This window comes from Panthera pardus, unplaced genomic scaffold (genome assembly GCF_024362965.1).
Source record: "Panthera pardus isolate Hobbes unplaced genomic scaffold, ASM2436296v1 HiC_scaffold_27, whole genome shotgun sequence".
Taxonomy (NCBI): domain Eukaryota; kingdom Metazoa; phylum Chordata; class Mammalia; order Carnivora; family Felidae; genus Panthera; species Panthera pardus.
Genome location: NW_026526843.1, coordinates 90,083,969 through 90,111,886, shown reverse-complemented (window position 1 = coordinate 90,111,886; position 27,918 = coordinate 90,083,969). Strand labels below are relative to the sequence as shown.

The 27,918-nt window shown below is 59.4% G+C and overlaps 1 protein-coding gene across 8 annotated transcripts in view; it reads right to left on the bottom strand.

Moving 5' to 3' along the window:
* Window positions 1-27,918, bottom strand: part of BCOR (BCL6 corepressor) — a 115,128-nt gene that overhangs the window by 24,700 nt on the left and 62,510 nt on the right. For 4 of the 8 annotated variants that reach the window (XM_019417291.2, XM_053891711.1, XM_053891710.1 and 1 more), the window contains exon 1: window positions 18,723-19,492. The exons of 2 other annotated variants lie outside the window; for them this stretch is intronic. The gene's annotated coding sequence lies outside the window, so the exon portion shown is untranslated. 2 more of the 8 variants (XM_053891709.1, XM_053891706.1) reach the window with 2 other exon arrangements.

The following is a 27,918-nucleotide window of genomic DNA, read 5'->3' as shown; positions in this document are numbered from 1 at the left end:
TCCCTGGCGGGCGGGGAGGGGTCCAGGTGCCGCACACATCACCACCACCCCTGGCCGCCTCGGCCTGCCCGCTGGCCTCCCTTCTCCTTTCCCAGCCTTCGGGAACACACTTGGCAGTGCAGTATCTGGATGGAGGGTTAAAAAGAGTCGGTGGGCTGGTGAACCATCCCACCCGGCCCTAGATTAGATTAAGCGCCGAACCCGGGTGGTTTTGCCTGGGTGGTTTGGCCTGGGAGGTGCAGAGGGAGGCGGTTGAGTAATTCAATGACGCCTGCTCACTGGGGACAAGAAATCATTAGCGAGTGCAGAAGTCTTAGCAGCCCAGGCTGCCGGGCTGCGAGCCACTGGCACGCTGGGAGCGGGCAAAAGGCACCCATTTTCCACCCACGGGGAGGGGGAGGCTGCCCAGGCAGCGGAGGGGAGAGCACCTCTCCCCGCCCTGCCTTACCTTCTCTGCCCACCACCCCCACCCACATCACATTCTAGTTTGCTGCATGAGTGAAGGGTCAGGACAAGCTGCATTTTATTAACAGGATTATCACGGCGCGTGATTTATCCTCGTGCAGGATTTTAATTGCTCTTTGGAGGTTGAGCCGTTTCTTTTGACTGCGCTTCAGCCCATATCCTGCTGTTAAATGCTGGGTTAATAAGTAGGGGAGCCTTTAATGCCTGGGACCGATGGCCCTCGGCAATCTCCCCCCCCCCCCCCCCCCGCCCCAACCCCACTCACAAACACATCGTCATCCCCCTTGTCCGGGCCGGGCCATGGCATCCTTACGTGGGACCCAAATCTGAGTGTGGAAACACTGGTGTGCAGATCGTCGGGGGAACTTTTCTTTCTCCTCCCTCACACACCCACCCACACAGTTTCCGAAAGCCCAAATGTTCCCTAACTCGACACATTTCCTTTGTTAGCAGGGAAAAATATGCAAATGCTCGCTTTTACACTTGAGCACAAGGAGCAGACTGCCAGGTCGGCTGGGCTGGAGGCACCGGGTCCAGGGACTCTTTCGGAGAGTAACTGAGGGTAGAGGTGGGGGAGGCACCTGGAGACCAGACTCCAAGAGCCAGGGCTAGGCTAGCCCTCAGCATTTCTTTGTCCTAACTAGGCCTTTTGTCCACCAGTATCCCCGTCGGCCCCCTATACATGGAACACCGTCTGTTAATCAAGAGCCACACACACAGACACCAGGGCTCAGAGTTGGAGCTCAACAATGAGGCTGGAGGAGGAGGAGGAAGAGGAGGAGGAGGAAGAGGAGGAGGAGGAGGAAGAGGAGGAGGAGGAGGGGAGGAGGAGGCAGAAATCTGCAGTTGTAGCAGGCCTGGTGGGATTCCGAGCGCACGACTTGCCTAGGAAGTGTCTCTTTCTCGAGACAGAGGCGTTTCCAATGGGCTAGCTGCGGTGCCCCAAAAAGACAAACTGGGGTCCTAAAGAAGGTTCTGTCGGGGTTTGTGGGCTTGTCTCCCTTCTTACAGACATACAGATCATGTTGGGGGTCGTCCGCCCCTAGTGCAGGGATGACCACAAGGCACATTCAAGGGACTGTCCCCTCCCTAACCCCTGCCGCCCCTTCTAACAAAAGGAAGACATTCTGGGTGGCCCGGCCGTCTCAGATCATCCTACTTTGTCTCCCCCCGCCCCAGGGCCAGTGACCCCTTTCCCCTGAAAGGGGTTTTCTTGAGAAGGGGAGGCCTGCGCTGATCGGAAAGGTGAATGAGATTTAGAGACACCTGGGGCCATTGGGTGCTTTCAGAGCTGTTCGCCCCTCTCCAGGGCTCGTCCTGTGGGGCTTTCAACATTAACGCCGCACACTTAAATGACACCCGGCGTCAGAACGAAGTGGCTTCGCGTGCACAGGGTCAGATGGAGTGCTGGGGGTGGGGGGCAGAGGGATGAGGCTGAACATTGAAGATACAAGGCAGGGGGAGGTACATTGTTGGATCCTGCTGACTACACACACACACACACACACACACACACACACACACACAATCTTTAGCTGCCCCATGAACTTTTTGTGAACTGTTTAAAAGTGGAGGTCTGTTGAACAAACAGCGGCGCCACTGCCAGCCATAATTTCATTGCAACAAGCTAAAGACTTTTAACTCTTCGGGTTCCTGGCCAAACACCGAGCCAAGTGGGAAGGGCCAGGGAACAAGGGCCCTGCCTGGCAGGAGGCCCTTCTCCAAGGTGACAGCCCAAATCCCCAGCAGGAACATTGTAGGCAGAGGCCACGTTGCGCCCACCCTGCGGCGACTGAAGGCTGGGGACCTCCCCCTCCCCCACCTCTCTGGGGATGTAGAACCAAGGGGACGTTGGGGGAAGAAACACAAAGAGACTGAGAGGCGGAGATGCAGCGATGCTCATCCCATGCTCCACTTCTAGAAGGGGCTGTTGAAATAGTTGGGGTCTTTTTTTTTTTTTTTTTTTTTTTTAACTCTGAGAGAAAGTGCTTCAAAACTGACTTCGCTGACCCTTGGGCCACGGTGGAGAGGACAAATAATGTGCTTTAGATGACAAACAGGAGCAGGCACTTTGCTGCCGCGAGAGAGGCTCTATTTCCCCGTGTGCTCCCCACCCCCCTTCTTCTGCGTGCAGGCCAGAAGCGCCAGGATGCGTGAAGTCAGTCCACAAGAGCACTTTACAGGCACCAACCTGTTTCCCTGTGAGCTGCTAAGTTACACCTTGGCTGTGGGGTTTAACCCTTTTTCCCAGGAGTGGAGAGAAGGGGGCCGAGGACGCAGGACAGGGGTGGAGAGGGAAGGGGAAGGTGGGCTGAGAGAAAAGGTCCGACGGGGAGACCGAGCAGTGTCTGGTTTCTAAAGAAAAGACCCAGGAATTGGATTGGAGTGGGTGCCCACCGGCACACCCAATTCCGGGGAGAGACCTGGCTTGCAAAACGCGTGGGCGCGCGCGCGCACACACACACACACACACACACCCTGCGAAGTAGCCTCCAGCTCTTGGACTGGAAGTGACTGGAGGCACAAGAGACCTTGTGCCTCCCCCTCCCCCACCCCAGGACAGACCAGGGTGGTTATATGCTCTGGAAGCCAAGGGTGATGGTACGAGTACGAGGCTTGGCTTGGACACTGGGGAAAGGGCCCCACTGGAAGAAAGAGGTCACAGGGACCAAGATTAAGAGCTGGCGGCCCTGACAAGGGACACTGCCAAGCCTCAGACCAGACAGGAGGGGCGCACAGGCCCCCGAGAGGCACCCACCGCCTCCGCCATTTGACCCATTCGTGCCGCCATTTGACCCATTCGTGCCGTGAGAGCTGCTGGTCTTTCTTTAAAGGCGATTTACCCTGGCAGACAGCAAACAGCAGGTTGAAAAGAGAAGGAACAGTGACCCTGAGAGGCTGGGAGGAGCCAGGGGAGGGAAGGCAGCACCAGATCGCTCCTGGCACCCCTCTTTTTTCTCCACCGGGCTCCTCCTGGCACCAGGCCACTTTTACTGCCTCCACCCTTGAAGCGCTGATCGGTTCAAGTCTGCACGTCACACGTGTCAAGTTCACCGACAAAATGGAAAGCATCGCCAGCAAACCACCCCAACTCTCACGTGGCACGCAAGCATGAATGGTGCCCCTTCCTAGGGTCTCTCTCACCTGGCACCCCTCTCCTCCACCAGGCAGTTTTCCGGCCAGTGGCCAAGAAGGCCTGGGCAGGTTTGTGGGGGCTTCTGGCTCAGGAGGCTGAGCTGGCAGCAGGGAGACCAGCCGGTGTGCAGCGTGGGCTGGAGACCTGTTGGGGGCAAAGGGCCTCCCTCACATCATAGCTGGTTCTCTGGGCAAAACATGCAAGAACGCGGTGACCACAGCCTCCCAGCTCCCACCCTCATCCACAGGGTGTCCCTGGGCAGGTGGCCGAACCTCTTCAACCTTGGTCCCCTCATCTGTAAATATCTGGCACCGTGTTTTCCAGAGGATTAAACTGCACTGTGGACTTGAGTCTTGCCTGGCAATAGCGAGTATAGGCGGCGTTTAACCCCATTAAACAGCATCTGACTCCACGAGGCACACTGTGGAACAAGCCCAGAATGGCTGTGGAGTTTCTCTGTGGCAGTGGGAAGGCTGAGGCAAGGACACAGAGGGGGCCAGGCCAGGGAGGGGTGACCTTCAGCAGAGTTGTGTGGATTTCATCAAAGCCCAAAGCGAACCCCGCGGGAGCCCTTCCTGGGGCCGCTCCAAGAGCAGACTGAGTCACGCCCAGCGGCACTTCTCTCCCGGTGTCAAGGAAGGGAGGGGTGAAGAAGTTCCTATTTTAGGATGGGGGGAGGGGGGCTGTGTGGGGGTAGAAGATGTGAGGGAAAAGCTCTCCCGGATGTGCACTGTTGGGGGCGGGTCCTCCTGGGCCCCATTCCCGGGGCGGGTAGCAGCGGGGAGAGGGGGACCCCAAGACAGCCCCCTTCCCCCCCCCTCCGCCCCCCGCCCCGCGTCGGGACAGGGCTTCCAGAGATGTGGCTGAGGTTGGTGGCTGGCTCTGTCCTCCCGCCCTCCGAGGGTGTTGGAGGGGTGGGGGTGGGGAGGAGCGATCCAGCTTGCCCAGGCGCCGTCTCTTGGCACACTTCAAGCCACGGCCATTGCCTCCGGGGGCGTCCCCACCCACGCCCCAAGTTTTGCATTAGTAACAGACTGAGCTGCGGAGCAGGAGGGGAGAGGGAGCGACGAGGATGGGAAACTCGCGCGGCCCTGACCTTTCGAGCAACCAGAACCTTCCCTGCCTCCTCCCGGGGCGCCTGGGTCAGAGCAGAGAGCCACTCGGGTCTGTCGGGGGGTGAACTTGGCCCTCGGCGGCGGCGGCTAGGGCGAGCGGGGGAAGGGCGCCCCCTCCCCTGCCTCAGCCCCGAGCGCGATCGGTCGGCAACAAAGGGATTTTCTCTCCCACCACACACACCCGTGCTGCTCCGGGCTCGCCCGCCCCTCCTCGCCGCTCCTCCGCCGAGGTCCCCGCGCGGGGCCGCGCCACGGCACACACACCCACACCCTCGCGACGCGCCCCCGCCCCGCCTTCCAGGAACTCCGGCTCTCTCCGGGAGGCGGCCCGACCTCCGCAATCCCCAGTCCCCCCGACCCCGGTTAACCCCTCGGGCCCCGCGGCCCCGCGCGCTCCTCTGGGGTTTCCCCCTCCCGAGGCCCCCGCCGCTGAACCTCTGACAAAAAAGAACTTTGGGTGGGCGCACGCAGAACCCAGGAGATGCTCCGAGCCCGGCCGGGGAACGCGCACCGCACACCCTCTCCTGGCCGTCGTCCTGGGCTCCTTCCGGAGCAGACTGGCGTGTTATCCTCCGTGGACATGCTCCCCCCGCCCCCCCCCGACCCCCTGCAAGCCAAATGTGGCCAACTGTGAAGTGGGAAGGGGTTCGGGTAGGGGGAGGCCCCTGCAAAGGATCCACGGGGAGAGGCGCTGCCAAACCGGGGGTGGGTCCCCCACCATGCACCCCCCCACCCCCACCTGGCACAGCCGTGGGGCGGGGCGGGGGGGGGGCGGGCTCTGCAGTTGGACCAACGTGGGACACTCCCCTTCTCCCCTGACACCGCTGCCCCCTCGTCCCTTTCACTTTCTTTCAGGGTGATGCCACACACCACCACGTGGGCAAGAGAGGGCCCATTTGGAAGCTGGTGTCCCTGGACAGGACTGCGCCCGGGACAGGAAAGCTAGGTTGGATGAGATTAATCACCCTTACTTACCCCTCCCCCCAACCCCACACCCCCTTGGGAGTGTGCACAACCTGGGGGCAAATCCAGAATAAACGAGCCATGTCACAACTCCAGAGGGGGTGTCACTGCACTGCAATCCCTACCAGGGTTTTGTAGGAATGAAACACACTTAATGCTCCCCACCCCACCCCAAGGAAAAAGCTATACCATAAGGCTATTAACAACAGCTATCACGAGTACACAGGAAGCACAAAGGAACTTTTTACGCATAAAAGATGCATAATACATAGGGTCCTGTGATCTGCACCCGGGTTCCTTGCTGATTGTGCGCTGCCTGGGAGTTCTGGGAGGGCCGGGGACGAGGGTCAGAGGAGGAGAGGGGTGCCCACTTTCTTTACAAGGAACAAAAGAAACCCCATGCCTGCTACTCGATCCTGGAACTCGGAACACCCCAAACAAAGCTGTGGAACAACTACGGTGGAGATGGGGGCCCATGAATTTTTGTAGCTGTTCAGAGCTTAATTACTCCTCCTTGATCCGTGGGACTAGACACGACACCGCCAAGGTTAAAATGCCCCGAACAGCACCGAGCAGATGTGAGCGAGCTGGCAGACGCGCAAATGAGGCCTGCCTCCGAGCACGATAACAAGTGACTAATACATTGCATATCGTTGAAAGAAAATTATTTTTCTCTAATTTGCATTTGCTTGGGGAAAAAAAAAAAAAGCCAACCAGAGTCCCTCTTCACAAGCACGAGTCTAATCCTGGAAATACAGCCCGGCTGCTTTAAGAGAGCTGGAAGGAGGGAAAGACTGCCAGTGTTTTGGCGTTACAGGCTTGTTTATCTTTCCGCCTTTCCTCCAAGGCGAAACTCGTTTTGCAAGCAACATTCCTACAGAAAATGGCACACGTCATAAAAAGAGACCAATTTATAGAACTGGCACCGAAGTTCATGTATCACTCCAGAAGCATCTCCCAGCTCCCCACTGGGGAACCCAACTGGATAGAGAAGTCCACGTTGAAACTCGGAGAGGGTAGCCCTGGGGGGCTGGGGGCAATGAACTCAATTTGCAGATATCCTGGAGGCTGTACTCTCAGGGACCAAAGTCACAGAGAAGCACAAGATATGGAATTAAATCAGCTCTGGATGATCCTCCAAACCCTAGAGGCCAGGGCTGTGAAGGCTCCAACGTTGGGATGGGGAGGGGAGCGATTCTGACACCCAGTTTGCCCCAGGACTGCCCAGAGGCAGGCCCACCTTTCTGGCCATCCTGAACCCGCCTGCTTGGGCCAGCCATGCATCTCCAGGAGTGGCCAAGGCGATGACTGCCGCCACCAACTGCTCTCCCGTCCACCCCGGCGCCTCCCCGCCTCCCCGCAGTGTCTGGCCAGCGACCAGGAACTCAGAGAAGGCCTGTGGCTGGTAGACATCTAGTTGATTAAGTCACAGAGTGGGCGGCGCTGTGGGCACACCTCAGGACCTGCACGGTTGCGTCCTGCAGCTGAAGGCGAACGTGCTCTTGAAAATGGGAAGGCTAGGATGTCTGGGTAGCTCAGTAGGTTAAGGGACCGACTTCGGCTGAGGTCATGATCTCACGGGTCCGTGGGTTCGAGCCCCGCGCCCAGCTCTGTGCTGACGGCTTGGAGCCTGGAGCCTGTTTCAGATTCTGGATCTCCCTCTCTCTCTCTCCCCCTATCCCACCCGCACTCTGTTTCTCTCTCTCTCAAAAATAAACATTAAAAAAATTAAAAAACAAAAAGAAAATGGGAAGGCTAAGGGGTGTGGGCGATCAAAAGCCAAACCGTACCCCTGCCCCCCAATACACCCCCCCCCTTTTGGGTCCTGAACCTACATGCCTGTCTCTCCAACTTGTCTGAGTACCGGAGCCATTTCAGAGCAGGAACAAGGACCATCAGAGCCTCTGCAACTTCCAGAAAGCCTTCAGTTGTGAATACATTGTTTCCAACAAGCTTGCTTAAGGTTTCAAAGTTCCTTTCCCAAATCTTGAAAACCCTGCCTGCAAAAGCACCTGAGGAGGACCCAGGTCCACAGATCCTGGCCAAACCCCTCCCGACTGGGTGACACTCAGGACCCTGTGGGCCTTCTCTGCGTGACAAGCTCCCTAAATCACAACACACACACATCCCGCACCTCCATCCCAATTCCGGGAGCCCCAAAGGTGTGTGTCGGGGACCCGTGGGGGGGAGGGGGGGCAGCGCACGGTGCTGCTGAGTCTTGCTCGCACCCGAGGACGCTCCGGCCGGAGAGCGGCGGCCACCTCTGCGGCTCTCCGCGGGCCTGCATAGTGCACGCTTTGTGTAAGTGCCGAGGAGGCGCAGCGCTGCTCGTGCACCAACAGCTGTCACATTATTTGCACTCGCTGTAAACAGCCTTCACATTCCCCCCTTACCACATAGTTAAAGCCAGACTAACAATCCACAGTTAGAGATCAAACCAACAACAGCAGCATTGTGTCTGCCTCCGCTGCCTTCGCACCAAGCCCAGCAGCTGGCAGGTTTCTCCGGAACAAGGGGACCCCCCTCTTCCCCCACCCCGCCAGGCTCCAGCCAAGGCTGGCCAAGGCAGCGTGCGTTTGTCGCCGCTGATTGTGAAAGCAAAAGAGCACAGCCATTTCGCAGGGATTTCTGTGTGGTTTATCAGCCCTCTCCCAGAGTTTTCTCCTCCCTCCCGGTGGCTTGGGGAGGCGCCCCTCCCCCACTTCCTCAGCTGGGAATAAAGGTTGTTCAGGCTCCCAGGGTCGGTTTCTGTGCTCAGCAAAGCGTGGGCTGGCCTGCCCCGGGCCGGGCTTGGGGTCGGGGCAGGGAGGCCTTCGAGCTCTCCGGGCCTCTGCATTTCCCGCGGCCCGCGCGGCCCCACTGCCTCCCGTGCTTCGAAAATTGTCCAACTCCCTGAATACTTACTGGCCGCCCCACTGATCAAAATGTCTCCTTTATGATTTTTGGTTAAGTCGAACATTTCCATAATCGTCATTATTAGCGCAAATTACACGCCTAATCGGTCCTTAAATAGATTTTAATTAAATAATCATACAAGGCTCATTTTATGACTTAAGAAAGGCATTACTTTTCGTTATAAACTTTCCACCAGGATATAGACTAACGATACCAGACAAATACTTATTCTTTGAAAATCACCAGTAACTGATGGGCAGAGTATCATGAAATGATACTGTTTCACCTTCTGGAATCCAAGCAGAGACCAGACATAGCCACATCTGCGCAACTTTCCTCCTGAGGAGGGGAGGGGGGGGGTTTCCCCTGCACAGCATTACTTTCGTTGTCTTCTCTTTCAGGCCAGTGGAAACAACCCCCCAAAGCCACTTTCCCTTACCCATCTGAAGAGATTTCTCCAGCTGGACGTCTCTCTTAGAGACCACTCCTCCCCCCCCCCCCCCCCAATCCATCCGCTTTCCACCCTTTGGTCGGCTCTCAGCCTTGGTGCAAAGCAGGCAGGCCGTGCTTGTTAAATGCTGTGTAAAATGCTGTTAATAAAATAATAAATACAAAGGATGGAGGCTGCTGGTTCCACGGGTGTTTTGACTGGAAATGCCTTGGCACTTGTCATGTGTTTATGGGAGGGCAGACAACTCCAGGATTTACATAGTTTGGACATTTCTGTACTTCATTTATTCTGTCCTAAATGACGTAGGCCTAGAGCTATTTCAAGTTTGCATTTGTACAGAACTGTTAAGTGCCTAAGAGCTTCTCCAATTAGACCAAGTTTTAAATCAGACCCAAAGCTGGACCGTCCCTACACTCTGACTCGCCCCTCTGCCCCTGCTGCGGGAGAAAACAAACACTCTCAACAGCAACCCCCTGTCCCTGCTCTCCCCACCTTCACCCCTTCTGGGGGGCATCCAGGGCAAAGGTTAAGGTGTCTTCAGATTACAGGCATGGCCCTGGCTACCCAGTGTGGAAATCATGGCTGTGACGCGCACCCTGGCCACACTCTACCTCTAAAATAGTGAGCTGAGATGCGGGGGGAAACTGCTGGCCTGGTAAAACCCACTGTTCACAAAACAATGTCAGCAAAGGCTGGAAGGCATTCTTTAGAGAGGGACCAGGGATTCGTGCCTACTGAAGCTCTTTCAGCACAAAGGCTTTTAGGGGAAGAAGGGAAAAAGAGGGAGGAGGGGGGGGAGGAGGAGAGAAAGGGAGGGCTCCTGTTTCAGAGCAAGCATCCCCTGAGAGTCAAGAACCAAGTGTAGCTTCAATCAAACGCTGACTTCCCCTCTGGGAGTCGAGTAGGAAACCTGATCACAGTAGCTTACTACCGGCCTGGATCCATACAGGTCTGGTTTTCTTCTCATGCTGGTAATTTTTTAAAATACATATCGATATAAAAAAAAAGAAAAAAAGAAGCAATCCCTGGCAGACTTTATTGAAAACCACACTGAGACCTCGTAACATCCGGACTTAATCCCTATCAAACAAACCACAGCACCTCTGGCCTCTGCAGCAGGCCACCCCCTCACCTCTTCCAACCAGGTCTCTCCCCTCCAGCCACTGGCTGGCTGTTCTCTCTCCTGTGAAAGAGAAGGACGGGAAGGCTTGCCAAAGAGCACCTAGATACCGGGTTCCGTAATCAATTCCTAACCATATAATGATCCCACTTAGGGGCAAAGAACGGCAGCAAAAGAGGAACCCACGGGGGCAGGCCAGAGGAATATCCTTGGGAGGGGAATTTAAACCTGCATCCTTGGTCCCTGGACACTGGCTTGAGCAGGTCTCTGGGGCGCGCAGGGGCAGCAGGGAAAAGAGTAGCAGCCTATAGGAACAAGACCAGTCATTCAAAGCAATCCCTAATCCTCGGGGCCTACTATGTGCCAGGCAGTCTTCTTTGATCCTAAAGGTGGATAATTATTCCCAGTCTTACAAATGAAGAAACTTACTGAGGCTCAGAGGCCATAAATAACTTGCCCCCAAGGTCACACAGCTAGTAAAAATGGGCCACGGTCAAACTCAGTCCTGGAGTTGCGGAGAGGAGCCAATTATTGGTTTAATTGTACCATTTGAAATCCCCAAGAACTTCGGAAAGCTTCCTTGGCCCTTGTACTCGAGTACAGGGGGAAACCGTTTAACACCTTTGCGACTCAGGCCACAAGGAGACTGGAACCCAGTTTCTCCTACACCCAGGAATCTCTTGGCCCAGTTGAAGTCTTTCCCAATTTCCCGACTCCCCCCACACCTGGCTACACTGGAGAAGCCCAGAATAGGCAGGGGGTAGGGGGGTCGCTCCTCCCAGATCTCTGCAAAAAAAGCGCTGACTCCTGGTACTAGAACTGGGCCCGCCACCATAGTTGCCACATAAAGCAATAAATCACATTATCTAGATAGAGCAAGAGCCCTTTGGAAACAGTGCCTACACCTACCTTTCCCAGGGTTTTAAGGTAAAACCTCAGGGACCAAAGTGGGATGGGGGAGGAAATTAAAAGGGAAGTGGCTTGCAAGAGGCGGAGCCCTACTGGACTCCCCCCCTCCCCGCCCCCGGGGGGGGGCGGGGGCGGGTCCCCACAAAAAGCCCAAGCCCGCGGACAAGCTGGGGACTGGTTGACCTTTCATTTTCCCAACTTCTCATCCCAGAAGCAGGGGTGGGAGCCTAACATCCCCACCCCACCCCTCCCCCAATTTCCAGATCTGCTCCAGGCTTTCAGATGCTCCGGGAACTCCCCACACCCGACGACACAGGCTCCACAGCCTCTAAGGCCCAGGGCCATCTCCTGCTCCGCTTCGGGGCGACCGGGAAGGACAGGGGCACCGGACAGCCGGCTGCCCCTGCGGGCTTCCCGACCCCGGACCGGTTTCTCCTCCAAGAGGCCGAGGCTCCGGATGTGCGAAATGGCTCCAGGGGCGACTGGGCGGGCAAGGGCCTCGGCAGCGGGAGGGATCGAGGCAATGGCGGCGCCGGGTCCTCACCCCGCTAGCCAGCCGAACACGCCCCCGCCGCCCGGCGGCCCCTGGCTCCCTGCCAGTGGCTTTCTCTCTTTCTCTCTCTCTCTCTTTTTTAAACTTTTCGGCGTTGGCGATTAAGACAGGGTTTCCAGCCTCCGCCCTGTCCCGGCCCCCTAACTCGGTGCAGGTCCGTCCAACCCCCGGGAAGGCGACCCCCACCCCGGCACCACGAGGCAGTGGCCCGGGCCGACGCCCTCCCCCCACACCTAGAGCCACTTGGAGCGGACGGCTTCCCGAAGCGATCGGCATCCGGTCCGAGCCTGGGACTACTGCGACCGCTGCGACCGGGGAGGAACTCCCGCAGCCTCCAACGGTCCGGGCCTGGCCGCTGCGCGTGCAGTGCGCCCCACACCCGCGCGCTCTCGGAAAGAACTTCTGCAGGGGGGAGGGGAGGGGAGGGGAGGGAGTGGGGCGGGCAGGCCTGTGGGTTTGTTGTTGTTTTTTTTTTTTTTTTAAACTCTCCAGTTGCAAGAGTTTTGGGTGTCCCTGGCATGACAGCCAGCGCTAGGGTAGAACAATAGAAATGGGGGCTTGCCGGAAATGGTGCAGGAAGACCCCCCCCCCCATAACCCTATAAACCTCTCCTCCCCTTGCCATTTACTGTTGGCATTAAAAGACCCCAGTGCCTTCAATGCAATGGTGCCTGTTTATAACTTTTCCCCGCTGGGTCCCCACACCCTAAACAAGTCCCCCTCCTCACATTATGAAATCGTAAGGGCAAAGATCGCTCCCAAATCTGTGACCTCTGGGAGCTCTTTGCGACTTTCACCTGCTCCCTCCCGGCACCCCAACCTGACTCACCCCCTCCCCCCAGTAGTTTCTCTGGTTTGCACCTAGACAATAAATTTAGTTTAATTTAGCTTCCGGTCTTTAATTTTAGCAGGTCTCCTTTTTGCATGCAAATCAATATGGCAATTACCATCTAAAAGCTCGCCCAGCCCCGGGTCAATGTAAATTGATCATTGTCCGCCTTCCACAAAATAACACCGGGAGTCTGTGGTGCATAATGAGATTATACTGGAAACTGTCTTTTAGATCACAAATTATATTTTATGCTGTCAGGATCTTCTAGCGGACTTCCCCGCTAGTCTAATCACAGGGAGCCGAGCCCGTGGGTGCGGAGGGGCAATGGTTGGCTTGGGGACACATGGCTCTAAAAAAATAACCAAGTGAGGGACCCCCATTTCCGAGACCCTCGGCTGGAGACCGGCACAGACGAGCTTGTGCTGGGAAAGGGGGCCTTCTACAGAAATATCGCGGAAAAGCATCGTTCATTAATTCCCATCCAACACAAAGTCAGATACCCCTTCCGGAGGAACACGTTGTAGACAACCAGCAAAAGCCGTCGGGCCGGGCTGGTGGTCGGGGGAAGTCCCGGGCCAAGTGCTCCAGACGAAAGCGGCTTGGCTACCATCGGGGTTGCCCGAGGAGGCCATCTACTCCTGCCCCGGCAGCCTCTCAACGGCGCCGCCGCCACCTAGGCCCCAGCAGCGCAACCAGCTTTTGCAAACAGACGGAATCCCGCGGGCCGTACACACTGGCAAAGCAGCTGGGGCGGGCCGTGGCCGGCCTCGGCCTCCCCTCCCCGAACCGTGTGAGCGGGCGGCCGAGGCCTCCAAGCAAGGATAAGGTCCTTTCTCGCCGAGAGCACCACTCTCCCGCCCCTCTGCGGCCCCCAGGGCACGGGTGTGACCCTGGGGCCTAACAAAGGGCCTTCAGAGTTCTTTTCGGCCCCGGGAGGGCGGGGGAGGGGTGGGGCCAGTGGGGAAGGGGTGGGGCTCGGCGGCCGAAGTGGACCCTCGAGGTCCCCCACCCCGCCTCGCCGCGCCCCGCGCCCTCGAGGAAACCGCCTAGGTGGCATTGTCAGGGCTGCCGGGCGCTCCAGAAGGCCGTCCTGGAGTTCGGGAGGCACTGCGGCCTGCAAGCCTCCCGCCCAGCCCGCGGCCCAGCCCTGCCCCGCCCGACCCGGCGCGGGCTCCACCCGAGTGCGGTCTTCCCAATAAAAGCTGGAATTCCCGGCTGGGCTCAGACAAAGAGGGACCGCGGCAAATCGACGCCGCGGGCAAACCAAACCCTAGCCTAGTTTACGTGCGCGTCTGGGGTCACACAGGCGCCTGCTAATCCACCCTTACACAGGCCGTCCCCGCAAGGTCTCCTCCAGGAGAGGGGGAAAAAAAAAAAACAAAAAACCTAAAGCATGCCAATATGAAAGCCTACCTCCCCTTTATTCCTCCCGGAGGCCGAACTTCACACTTCTTTCGGCTCTATCTTTATCAGTCCACCAGGCTGAGAGCCACATTAGCAGACAGGACTTCAGAGCAGTGCCACCACCCATTCCTCCTGACCCAGAGCTGAAAGCTACTCCTCTTTTTTCCTCCACCTTCCATCCACTCAAGGTCAAGAACACAAAACCTCTTAGAAATCCTCCTACCTGCTCAACACACGCCCTCTCCCCTGCTCCAGAAGCGAAGAAACTATAACCAAAAGTGATAGTAGTAAGTGAGGGCCATCCACCCTTAAGCTAGGCCACTTTGCCCTCAGTTTCCTTCCAGCCAACGACTCGCGATTTCCCTGTGAATGAGTGCGGGAAGGCGGTGGTGCGGCCCACACTTGTGTGCCCACGGAGCTCCTGCCCGGCAGGAAAGTCCACAGTCAGGCAGTGAGGAGTTTTTGTCATTCAGCCTGTGTATCTAAGCACGGATGTATGCATATGAATGCTTTTTGTGTTTCCAAGTGACCCTCTTCACACCTTTAAATGGGCTTTTGTCTCTGGAACGCACTGACAGAAATTCTGCCCCAGTTTCCAGCTCAACAGAGTCTGGGATTTTCTCTTAGGATATCACTATAGGTGTCTGTATTTGCATACCCATGTTTACATTCCTCGCGGCCAGTTCTTTATCTCTTCTGTATCTCTTGTTCCATGTGGGCATCGGAGCCCAAGTGTCTTGATTTGTCTCAGCACTTGTCATCCAGGAGCACATCTTAATCTGAGCATTCCTGTCTACCTCCTACACCTCCCCACTACGTACAATTCTTGCTTTGCCAGTAATGTGGCCCATTCCCAGGCTACACCAATATGGGCTTGCAGTTTAAATAGAACTAGAGGATCCCCTGGACCACAAACCCTACAAGGAAGAGGGTGGGGAAGGAGGCAGAGGTGTGCTAACTAATGATTCATTTATACACAGGGTAGCCCACCCACCAATTGCAACCTCTAGAAAGAACTAGACCACTGTCTGCAAAGTTATGTTACATCTTCAGATGGATTCAATATCGACCCCATGTATGTGTATATGAATGATCGATCTTGTACACATCGCTATCCAACTCCTGTTTAGAGGCTGTCTCCTTGCACATATCTGATCCTAACCACCCACAAGTTCACGGTTAAGGGTGCGTCTATTTATACAGACAACCCAAGGACCTCTATGCTGTGTCCAACGCATACCTGGACACACGGGGCCTGACATTTCAGCCTCAGGTCTCAGGTCTGCAGCAGTCTTGGTCAGAGGCCCCACCCCACTACAGCTCAGGGCCGACCTTCCCATTACTAGATGTCTGCATGAATTCTCTCTGGGAACGCTGAGGTCTATATCTGCATTTCCCAAACTCAGTTCCTTAAGTGAGGGTGCCCGCTATGTGTGTTCACACCTCATTCCCACTGAGAAGTCCTGGGTCAAATTAGATCATCCAGCAGCTACGTTTGGTTCGTCCAAGAATCGAGTCCAATGCACCAGGATGTGAGCGTGCGTGCACAGAAGAGAAAGGAAAACCCTAGGCCCAGACTCCCGCCCCGCCCCCTCTCCCCCCCGGGGGGTGCTACTCTGCCTCCAGGAATTTCTACTAGGATCTTTGCCCCCACACCCCCATTACACTCCGTTGCCTTTAAAGGGTTAAGAGAAATCCTCACAGCCTTCCCTCCACCCAGCTCGCAGAGCCCGCAGGCTTGCTCGCTCACTCGCTGCTCACGGGAGTCTGCCGCCGCCTCCGCGGCCCGCCCCCCCCTTTCCCGTCCTTCAGCCGGGAGGGAGCCTGCATGCCTGTCTAGACCGATCTATCACAGGCACACCAACAACACCCGCGAGAGCGCGGAGACCCTGCCCAGGTCCCCCTGCTCGCACGGTTCCCGGCGGGCAGAACCCGAGGAGCGTGACCGCGCCTGCGGGGTGGGGGTGGGAGCCTACCCGCGCGGGCCGCCCCGAGCGCACCGCGGGTTCTCGCCGGCCCTGGCCCCGGCCCCCGGCGCTCCCGCCAGCCCGGCTGCCGGGGCAGTCACAGCTCTGCGCGCTGGGCAGTCCTATTTTTATCTTGTCTAATCCCAAACTGGGCGGGGAGCACAGGCGTCGTGCTTAGAGAACAAGAGATAGGCGAGGGAGGCGGGGAGGAGCAGCCAGGCAGCGACGCGAGCAGGAGCGAGTTAAAGACACAGTCGAGGCGACCGAGAGCAGGAAGAAAGAGCGGGCTGCGCGGGCCTCGCGGCGCTGCACGCAAAGCGCAGCCCGGCGAAGTTACACACTCGCCTCTCCGCCACCCCTCGCTGCTAGTCCCTCCCCACTTCCCAGCGGCGCTCTCCGAAGCCCGGGCCGCGAGGGCCCTGGCCTGTGTGGGAGGCAGAGGCCCGGCCGGCCCTGCAAAGGGTTGGGGAGAATCGCTAATGAGCTGTGCGGCCCATTGATCCGGAGAACACTTCCTAATTAACTCTCAGTCACCTACTGGTGACAGCGCCTCAAAGGACAGCGCTGGGGCCGTGCGAGCCCCAGCCCCGACCTGCCCGCCGAGCGCCTGGCGCCCGAACCCCGCGCGTTCCCCTAACTACCCCAGGTTCTGGGTGAGTGGCGGCGGATACCCGCACACTGAAGGCTAGCCTCCCATTAAACCTGGACGGCATATTAATCACCGCCATCTCACCTCCCCCCCTTCCTCCACGCGGTGAAATCATGCCCAAAATAAACACGAGAACCAACACTGCAAAGCCCAGACCAGATAACAGGTCGGGGGTGGAGTGGGAAGGGTCGAGAAGCAAACGTATTCTCCAAGTGCCCACGTACAGAAGTCTCCGAGGCCGACAATTAAAATGCCTTCCACACAAGCAATTTCGCTAGCAAAACCGAATCCAACACCTCGTAAGGATTGATTTCGGCCCGCGGTGTCCGTTTCCAGGGCCACAGGAAGTGTCAGATGGCTAGAAATACCCAACTCTGTCTGCGTTCGCCACCCACTACCTTCTGGGGTGGGCCATTTCCTCCCTGTTTTCACTTCCAGACCAATTTTAAGGATTTTTCGACAAGAGGCTACTCCTGGCACCAAATACCACCACCCCTCCCCTCCCCTTCTCTCCAAAAAAAATTAAAAAAAAAAAAAAAAAAAGAAAGAAAGAAAAAGAAAAAAGAAAAGAAAAAAAAATCCAGCTAAAACCATGAGCTGTCTGGTCTAGACACAGAGAGGCTGTGAGAATACCTATTTGAAGCGCGCTGGTTTCTTTTTAAGGTTTGTTTTTAAATACACATAACCCTCCCCCTTCCTTCGCTCTGCAATTCCCCCAACCCCCACCCTTCAGACGCCGGCGGCGCGCGCCCTCGCGCGCAGGCACTCACAGCCTCTAGCTGGAGATCGCGGACTTTCTGGAAAAGATTCATTAACAGCAAATTAAGCCTCGCCTGGCCTCGGCCTACACGCGGCCAGACTCCGCCGTCTCAGGGACCCGAGGAAGTGCCCACTCGAAAGTGCGAGCGGCGGGAAGCCCGCCGGGACCACGCGTGCCTTGAGCCGCCCTACTCCGCTCACGGCGCCCCAGGGCTTGCTTGGTAAACAGCAGGCGCACGTCGCCGCCGCCCCGAGCCCCCGAGTTGGCAGAGGCTCTGCAGCGCAGCGGCCCGCCTGCTCCGAGCGCGGGCCCCGCGGCGCGGCGGCTCCTTGCCCGCCTCGCCCTCCCCACCTCGGCCGAGGATCGCGCCCGGGTGCGCAAGTTCCTCTTCGCCCTCAGCCTCTGCGCCGCACGCCCTCCGAGTGGGACCAACTTCCTCCGGCCGCAGACACGCACACGCCCAACCAGCTTCCCCACCAGACTCCCAGCAGCCGGGTGGAGGGCCCAGGTCTCACCCCCCCCCCTCACCGCCGGCACCCTCCCTTCCCGCCGCCGCCCACGCACATTCTACCCCCGCCCCGGGGGGCTCACAACTTAAAACCTACTAGGCAACGTCGGGGAGGGCGTGGGGGTGGGAGGGAACCGCAGATTATAATTTCAGAAGAACATTTTAAAAACAAAGCGTCTGACCTGGCGGGCGGGCGGGCCGACGGGCCGAGTCGGAACCCCTAGCACAGCTCGATTTCCTAGTAGTTTCTTCTTCTCCTTTTTTTTTTTTTTTTTTTAATCCACGTGATTCGCGCTTTGGGGCAAGCCAAGAAAAAACCCGGGACTCCCCTCCCGACTTGCGCGGCGGCGGCAGCAGGTCGAGCTCGGCTCGGCCCGGGGCGCCCGCCACACACCCTCGCGCACGCACACGCCGTCGTTCCACTAGGAGGAACGACCGTCCCCTGGAGAGGCGAGGCGAGGCGGCGGCGGCTGGGGGTTTTTACAGTTCTTTCCCGAGTCGAAAAAGAAAGCAGACGGGAACCCGCCGCCCTCCCCTTCCTGCTCGCGAGCTAACGCCGAGCCGAGCTTCCCAGCTTCCAGCCCAGCTGCCCCCCCTCCCGCGCCCGACTCGCGGCGCTCCGCGGCGACCGCGCTCCCGCGCACAGACACACACAGGCTGCAAACTTCCACTCGGCGAACTCCCTGCTCTCCTCCCAGCCCCCCGGGAGGCGGCAGGCCCCCCGCCGCGCCCCTCCCTCCCCGATGCCCACGCGGGGCCGCTTAGGCTGGCTGCATTTTTAATAACTTACAGCTAGGAGATAAAAACGAAAGCGAGCCAAGCAGCCAAAGGGAAGCGCAAGGCGAAAGCTTCGAGCTCCGCGGGGTACGCGAGAGTCGGAGGAGCAACCCGCTGCGGGCGGGGGCCCCGAGGGAGGGGGCCGACTGCAGCCCGCGGCGCGCCCGCCCGCCCGCCGCCCGCGCGGCCTCCCCGGGGAAAGGTGTTCCGAGCACTGACCTGAAATCCCCGGCCGGGGAGTGAGCTGGGAGCCTGCGATTCGGCGCTTTGAAGTTTTCCCCCCGAACAGAGTCGAGGCGGCGAGGAGGAGCGAGGGGCGGATGGCTGGATGGGGAGAGGTGTGCGGGGTTGGAGGAGAGTGGGGTGGCGACGTTAGCGAGCGGAGAAGGAGCCGGGCCGGGGAAGCGCGGCGAGCAGCAAAGTTTGCCGTCCCCGGCTGCCCGCAGCCCGCTCGCGGCGCCGCGCTCGCTGGTCTCCCTCGCCGTCTGCTGCCAGCCGGCTGCCCTCGGGGTCGGCCCCGCCGAGGGGTGGGCTCTGGGCCGGGTGGGGGCGGGGCGGGGCGGGCTCAAAGCCTCCGGGCAGGTGGCGACAGCCCCGCGCGATCCTCCGGGCTCCCGCGGCTGGGCCGGGCTCGGCCGGGCTCAGCAGCTCCCGCGCCGCCGCTGCTGCCGCCCGCGCTCGGGCAGGAGCCCCAGCGCCATGTTGACGGATCGCCGCGAGCGCCCGCTCGGGCTGGGTGTGTGTGTGTGAGTGTGTGTGTGTGTGTGAGTGTGTGTGTGTGTGTGTGTGAGTGTGTGTGTGCGAGTGTGTTGGCCAAGTCGTCCCTGCGCGGCGACAGCGCGGCTTGGGCTCCCCGCCCGGCGGCTCGCGGGCTCCCCCTCCGCCGCCGCCGCCCGCCTCGCTCCCGCTCTCGGTCGCGGTCTGGGCTCCGGCGCGTCTCCCCCGCAGCCGCCGAGCTCGGCCCGCGTTCAGCGAGGAGCGTAGCTCTGCCTCACCTTGCCGCTGGGAGCCCAGGCTCCGTCTGCCGCCGCACGCCGCGATCCCAACGCGTCCCCCTCCCTGGTTCCCTCCTCTTCCTCCTCCCCCTCCCTCCGCCCGCCCTCCCTCCCTCCCTCCCTCCCAGCAGCCGCCTCCCCTCCCCCCGCAGGCGCAGCGCTCGGGCGACAGCCGCCCGCCCGCCGCCGCCGCCGCCTCCAGCTCTCGCAAGTTTGAGCTCCCCCAGCCTCCGCTCACCCTCCGCTGCGGCGCCTCGGCGGTGGGGTTGTGGAGGGGTGATTCCCCGGGAAAGGTTTGCCCGAGTTTCCCCAGCGGTCATCGATTCCTGCCCCGGCGCGTTTCGCCTCTCTGGGTCCGAATCCCGGACCACTTGGGTGGCTCCCCCCCTCGCCCCTTGCCCTCCCCTCCCCCGCTCGGACCGAGTTGGCCGCGCACACCCGGCCCGGGCGCGCGTCCTGGGCGAGCCAGAGACCGGCTCGGGCGGCGGCGGCGAGGGCGGCCCGTTGATCCCGAGCCGAGGGGATGGGGGGCGGCGGGGGCGGCTCTCCCAGCCGCGCTCCGAGACTCCCCTCGCTACCCAGAAGGCCAGTGGAGGACCGCAATTACCATAAAGCGCCTCGCACTCCGCGCAGCCAAAGCTGTCAAACCCCGGCGGCAGCCGCCGCTGCCTCCTCTCGCCACCAGCGCTGCGCTCTCCCGCTCGCGCGTCCCTTCCGAGACCCAGCAGAGCCTGGCGAGTGCGCGTCGGCGCCCACCCTCGCCCTGGGTCGCCCTTTCCTCCGGGAGGAGCCCTTGCCCATTCTGGTGTCCAGAGCTACCTGAAAACCCCACGCCGGGCCCCAGTGGCCGTTCAGCCCGAACTCCGCACCCGAGTTCCCCGGACGTTTCAATTGTGTGGGAATTGTTTGGATACGCGAGGGGGTGGGCAGCCAGTGGGGCACAAGGAAGCGGGGGTGGGGGCGGTAGGGGAGCGGAGATCCTCCAGAATGTCTCTCGGTTCGCGGGCATTTCATAGTCTGCACCTCAGATGGTTGGAGGCTCCGTCCTGGCCCCTCACCCCAGCCTCGGGAGATTATCTCCCGCGTTTTATTTTCCTTGGCAGGGAGCAACTTTTGGCTTACACCGTTCGCCCCATAAATTTCCACTCGGTAACGTCGTGCTGATCGGTGCTCGGCGGCGGCGTACAGCCTGCGCCCGCAGCAGTTCAATTCAATTGACACGTATTGAGCTTCTCCAGCGCACCCGGCGCGGCGCTGGCCGCGGGGGGGAGGGCGGGGGCCGGCGGGCGGGAGGGGGAGGCGGAGAGGAGAGGTTCCGGCCTCCCCGGAGCGCAGAGCCTCTAGGGCGAGCCGTGAAGCCCCAGTTCGTGAAGCTGGCGGGAAGGGGTGGGAGTGGGGGAGGGGTGTTCCGGCCTAGCCGCACCCAGACCGCGGGCCCGGACCTCGCGGCAAAAGGTGATCCTACTGGGCCCTTCGCTAGAGTCTTTTTATGCTGGGGGTGGGGGAAGTCTCTTTCTGCCTAAGGACAAGATGGTGCAGGCTCGATGAGAACATCAATCCGAAATGGAGGTAGCTTGTAAATCCACACGGAAAGTTTTAAAATATCCTGGAGTGTCTCCATGCCAAAAATAATCAAAAGCATCTCAAGTTGATTACGAAGTCAAGGTCAAGGCCAAAATCAGCTCTAGCTAGCAGATCCCTTTTACAAATTAGACTTAATACTGACTGCGGGACTGGTGTTAGGTGCGATGTTATTTGTGCTGTTTTAGTTCTCGGTACATAGTTATAAAAAGAGCCCTTTTCAAAGCAGAAGTGAAACATCTCTACCGTTTGAAACCCGAAACTTCGGGCAGAATTAAATCTTCATGCTCCAGAGCTGCTTATAACAACTGATGTAAAAGACAGGCAGGCAAGTGCCCCCGAGAACAGTGCCCAGCCCTGCTGGGCCGCCGCCACTTCCAGGACTCGCGCCTGCATAATGGAATGCACGCCTTTTTCTTCCCAGTCTTTCTGGAGGTGGATGTCTCTGAAAGCTAACCCACACATTTTTTTAATCTCCGGTAACAAGCAGAAAGACACCTGGACTATTATGCTGTAAAGCTATTTTTTATAAAGACATTTTAGGGCCAGACATTAAAAGTTATTAGACTGAACGCATGCGAGTTACAGACACAGCTGGAGAAAAGGCCTCTGGTTGTGTGTTGTAGCAACATTTCTTTTTGAAGCGACTCCTTTTATTCAAAACAAGTCTAAAATAACCGGGAAGGCTGAAGTTGGGTATTTGTGGGGAAACTCTCTGAACGTGGTTTCAGGCGAGGAGGCCGCTGTGCCACTGTGGGCCGCGCAGGAGAGCTGGCCTGGGCGAGTGTGGAGCCATGCCAGGCCCTTCCGGCTCGGTTAGGCCGCCGCCGAGACCCTGGCACGGTGCCCGGCCACCTTCTCTCCCCTTCCCATGCCTCCCCAACTCTCCCCCCAGGCACAGGCTTTTCCCGGAGTTAAGAGTCGCATGTAACCGTCCAGAACTTTTGGAAAATCCAGGAACTAAGTGAGACACGGAGCCTGCTGCCTCTGAGTCCTGTGGCCTCCTGGGGCTGCTGACAAAGGGGCCTGTTTGTCTAACTTTAAAAGTCCTAGAGTTAAAATGAATTGCGGGGGGGGGGGGGGTGCGGTGCTGTAAATGTGAGGGGGCCTCGATGCTGGAGACAAACAGGCCAGTACATTTGCCTTTGACGTAATCTGCAGCGTTCAACCCCCCCCCCCCCCCCCCCCCACACACTGTTTTAAGGAGCGGGGCCTCCATGGTATCCCCGTGCGGGCTGGTGGGATTAAAGGGTTTCGTTTCCATCTCTGAGGGATACATTTTCCAACTCTGTGGGATTTTAAAAATATCTTATTAAGGGAGTCCTAAGAGGCATGAGTGTGTGTGTGGGGAGGGTGGTTCGTGACTCACTGGGAATTAAAATGTGAGATTTTCCGGAGGTGCTCTAAGGCAGGGGAGGGGTAGGGAGTTTACACCTATTGGCCCGGTTAGTTGGAATTGTTCCAGGGAGGAGGAGAAGAAAGCTCATGAGGGGCAGTCCCCTCCTGAGTCCCCATTCAGGAGGGGACTCTGAGAGCTGGGGACACCTCGGAGCCTATGGAGCGTTTGGGCAGCTAGGGCCTTTCTGGGCTCCCTCCTCCCCTGCCCTCCCACGAGTCCCCCGGGAGCTGACCTGGGGGTCAGGCCGCTATACCCAGCACTCAGCAAGGGGAGGATTTCAATGAAAGCAGAGGAGGAGGCGGAGAGAGCCAGTGAGTGAGTGCAAAGGAGAGGAGGCAGCACAGGCAGTGGAGAAATAAAGAAACAGGAGAGGTGCAAGGCTACCCCTCTCCCACCCACCTAGACCTCAGGCTCTCAGGCACTCTTCTCCTGCACATTCTATCCAAGCTCTGCAATCAGGCAAGCAGGCTGGAGCCTCAGGGAACAGGCCTGGAGCCCGGCCACCCTTTTCCGCCCAGACTGACTGTGCAAGACCTGTCAGAGCCTCTTCCACACCTTCAACCACCGCCCAGGCCTAGGGGAAAGGCCATTCCTCCCGTGGTGAGGTCCTTACCTGGTATTTCGTGGACCCTGGGGTTCCAGCATGGTGGGTGCGGCTCATTTGTAACAAACGTGTAGGATCTAAATCATAAAGCTCTGTAGACCCCTGATGACACTCTTCAGAGGCTGTCCTCACATTTATGACACTGGTTATGGGGATAGGTGGGATTTGGGTGGTCACGGGCGATGTATTTTTACCTTACAGGGTGTGAGCTGGCCTATTAATGTTAAACGTTTTAAATAACACACAAACACCCATACTAACTGGTTGCTTTGTGCAAAGAACTCTGGGCTACCCAGTGGCACTGAAAAGATTCACTAGCCTGCCCCCTCCAAGCACAGGGCATCCTCCGTTCCAGGGATTTCAGTTATGAAGAAACATCTAAAGGGAGCTGCTTTCCATGGGAGAAGACTGCTAGACTGAGAGGTCGCTAGGTTGAAGAGGGCTGTTCTTTCAGCCCAGCCTTTGAGGGGTTATTGGGCGTTTGGGGGAGCAGGGTCCAAGAGGCAGGCAGAAAGTGATAGTACCCACTGCCTCTTGGAGATCACACCGAGCGGCTCGCTGGGTGGATGGGTGTCAGCCTGATGAACATAAATAAGGGTGGCTTCAGGGAGGCCCTGTCTTGCGCTCCACCTGCCCCCCCCCCCCCCCTTAAGAGCCCTCGAAGCACAGCGAAGGCCGGATGCTCCTGGCGATAAACCCGGACGCCACGTCCCACCCTGGCTGCTTATTTAGCAAGGCGCCTTTGGCTCATATTCTACAGTGAGTGGGAGCCCCGGGGAAGGGGACGGAGAACCACCAACGGCTTGCTTGCGGAACCAGCAGGCTGGCTTTCCAACCCCAGCCATTTTGTATCCTGCCTCCCTCCTCCACTCCCGGGGGACCCCTGCGGAAACGCATCACCCTGAGCCCGAGCCCCTTCGCAGGCACCACCCGGGGCCTGGAGGGATCTGGAAGGCTCCACTAGCCTCTCTCTCAGGGAAGAAGGGGACTAGGGCCCAGCAGATGGAAATGCGGAGCTGATCTCTCTAAAAACCTCTGAGGCCCTCGCAAAGTCGGGCGCAGAGGTGAGTGGCGGGAGGTGGTTGCCTCGGGAAGGTCAGCCAGGAGCAAAGCTTGGGGGCAGTGCGAGGCTGGGGATTCCACAGGGCCGAATCCACGGCACTTTTTCACCCGCTCCCATTCCCCCTCTGGCCCACTCTGCTCTGCCTTCACTCCTAGGGCCCCCCTCCCCATCCCTGCGACCCCAGTGCGTTTGCAGCCGCGCAGCCCCTGGCCGCGAGTGCGGGGGGGGGGGGGGGAGGGGGCGCAGGGTGGTTTGTGTTGCGAGGCCTGACAGAACCTTCTGTGTGCGGCGGAGGGAGGAGGCTAATGCATAATGCACAGCGCCTGGAAGCCCGGCCATTAGCGGCCTGTCGGTGACACAGACAAACGACTGAGAGAGAGGGAGGAGATCCAGCTCGCTCCGGAGTTTAAATATACCAGCGTGGAGGGGAAACGCCATGATTTAAAAGTGTGTGTTTGCAGACACTCGCATATATTTTAATGATTTCCAGCAGGCCAGGCGTCCCAGCCTTGCATCCCCCTCCCCAAAAGGGGGATGTGTATGGGGAGGAGGAACCAGGGCAGAGTGAGAGGCCCCAACCCGAGACCCATTGGCAGCTTTGAGACACGAAGGGAAGGAGAGGTTGGTCAACGCAGCACGGAGAAAGCAAGGCCTAGGGAAGGTGCACGATCCAAGGCCATCTCCAGATTTTTTTTTTTTTTTTTTTTTTTTAATCTGGCCATGAAGCCTTCCATCCCGGACTGGACCCTCTACGTTGTACTAGAAAGGCCCGGGAAGAAGACTAGATCCGGCCACCCTTGTTTCCCCCCAGGCGCCCCCATTTTTGAATCTTCCTTTTCCACTGACAATCCAGAGACCTCCTTCCTCCCGGTTTAACACACCAGTGTTTTTTAGCAATTAAGGCGAGAAGGGGGTGGGGATAAAGATAAGCCAATTTTTTTTTCCGCCATGCAAGTGTGAAAGATAAGATAACGCTAAGCTGGGGCAAAGCGGCCGCTTACAACCTCCCCTCAGCGATTTTGATCGGTCACTTCTTATCTCGCAAAAATGCTCCTTTCGAAAACTGCATCAAAAAAAAGAAAAAGGCAGAAGGAAAGCATTTTCATTTGGAAGTGACATTTAAAACCCACCTCCTGTACACCAGCAACCACCCCTTTACCCATCCTTGGGGCTCCCCAGGAAAAGTCGCACCTCTACTACAGGGATTCAGTCTTTCTCGTGTGTGTGTGTGTGTGTGTGTGTGTGTGTGTGTGTGTGTGCGCGCGCGCGCGCGGGTGCGGGGAGGGGCAGGATTACTAAGGTAATTAGGCTGAATAAAACCAAGGATGCGTTATGAGGATTTATCTTGCATCCAACCTCAAGCTCGCAGCCGTGTTTTCTTCTCTTAGTTACTGTCCAGTGTTTGCGTTTCACCATCGCGCTCGCGTGTTGAAACTAAACAGGTAGTTATATTTGGGAGGGTCATATAACTATGTCAACACGAAGTGGTTGTTAATGCGAAATAATAAGAAACTCTGCTGGGCTTTGCAGGCCCCTGTAAAGGAAGGAAAAGGCATCATGCGCCCCAGAAACCCGAGAACTCTCGACCGAACCGGACTCTCGGGGAGTTTTGTAAAACCCTCCTCCTCCCCCCGCACAAATACATCACGCAGGGGTTTCCGGAAGACTTTGTATTTGTTTAGGGAGGTTTCGGTATTGAACTCCAGGCCCGCAGGGCGGCCGGTAAACTCCCCCCAGCCCGGCCGCTGGCTCCAGATCGCAAACATCAGGGCGGGCGCCCCAGACCGAGTTGATGAGCCTCTGTGTCCACCTCCGGCTTAGAGCTCCGAGGTTCCCACCACCTCACTCCCCCCCCACCCCGCCCCCATCCCGGGTTCGCACCTCGGCGCTGGGCGCACACCGAGTCCGCCCCCTCCGGCCCAGGCTGCACGACCTAAAGCCCGGGGCCAGCCGCGGCCGGATTGTCCCCCGGGGAGCCGAAACCGCCGAGCGGGGAAACCCCTCCTCTCGCCCTTCCCCGAAAAGCCTGGCCGCGGCGTAGGCGCCGAGCGAGCGGGCATCCGCTGACAGCCGGGCCTCACGTAAGGCCCACACGCGTCCCATTAGTCAGCCTGAGTTCCCCTCGGGCGAGCCGTCTGGCGCGGCCCCAAGGCCGGGCGCGGGCGGGGAGGGGTGCGGGGCCGCTGCGAGCGGGGAACGGGGCGGGGGCGCGGGCTCTGCGGGACCCGGCCGAGCTCGGTTCCGCGTTCCTGGGCCCGCGGGTAAGCTGAGCCGCCGGGGCAGGCCGCTCCCTGGCTGGCGCCGAGGCGCCGAGCTGCGCTTCACGTGCCCGCCATATCAGCGGCCGCGGCGGCGGCGAGGAGAGGGGGCAGGGAGGCGCGCCGCAGCTCCCGCGGGGTCTCCAGCCCCCGCCTCCCCCTGCGCGCTGGGGGCTGGGCCGGGACCACCCCGCAGCCCCCGTCCCCGCGCAAGCCGAGAGCGGCGCTGCCAGACACCGAGAGGCTCCTAGGGCGCCGCTCCGAAAGCGGCGCGGAGGCAGCAGCCAGGGGAGGGTGCTCCTCGCGGCCGCCCCGGGAACTTCCCAGCCGCCCCGCCGCCGCTGCCGCCGCCGCCGCCGCCGCAGTCACCGGGACCGGAAGCCCTCGCGCCGCCCCGAGCGGCCTCTGCCGGCCCCCAGGGTTGTTCCAGACGAGAGCTGGCCGCGCGTCACCCTCTATCCCTCCTGGCCCCAGGCGGCCGCCCTCGCCCTGGGACATCCCCAGTTAAGCCCGGAGGACCCTTCTCGCGGTCCAGTGAGATCTCCTTCTGTGACCGCCATAAGAGCCCCACTACCACCCACCCACCCTCCCCGGCCCGGCCCCAGTCCCAGCCCCGCAGCTGGGACGGGAGGGGCGCGGAGCCGCCACTCCGGCCGGGCGGGAACACCTGCTCCCGGGGCCCTGCAGCTGGGCGCGTGATGCCGGGAGAGGCTGCCTACTGTTGTGTGCAGGGATCGCGGAGAACACGGGGCTCCGAAGCTCTGGGCCAGGCGCAGCCGCGTCTCGGCCGCCCCCGTCTCCCACCCCTTCTGTGCGATCAAGCTCGAAGCCTGGGGACTCGGGTCTCCTAAGGATCGAAGGGCCGCCACCCCTCGGATCCGACTTCTGGCCTTAAGAGGTCGTTCGCAAGACAGATGGGGCAAAACCTGTTTTGGGAGCCTTCCCGGTGACCACCCCCGCTCTCCAAACCAGACACACTCATCTCCCCTCGGCCTCGATTCTAGCCTCCGGCGGGGGACGAGAGTAGGTCATGGCGGCACCGGCAACTACCCCCCACCCTCCACGAAGGGGCTGTTCTGGGGTTCGGACTTTGCCACTCTGCGTGGGGAGGGCCGATGGACCCTCCGCATCTTCTCCGCGCCCCGAGGAGATTGGGCGGCCGAGATGACCTGCGCTGCTCGCCCTGCCTCACCTCCCCCCCCCATCCCCCGTCCCGCCCTCCCCAGCGCTCCTGGCCCAGGGCCCGGCCGGGGAAGGCGTTGTTTTGCCAGCGGGGGCCGAGCGAGTGCGCAGAGAAAAGCCTCCCTGCTCTAATGAGAGTGCACACAGCGCTGCAGCGAGGAGGATGATTACCCGGCGGGCGGGGGGGCGCAGGCCCGGGCCGCGGGCGGCGTGTGCGGCGGCCCCGCGGGCCCGGAGTCCCCGCCTGTCTGGCTGCTAATCGCACGCTTTCTGCTGTTACGGAGGCAGGCGGGAGCCGGCGGCCGAGCCCAGCGCCGGCGACTCGGCGGGTGA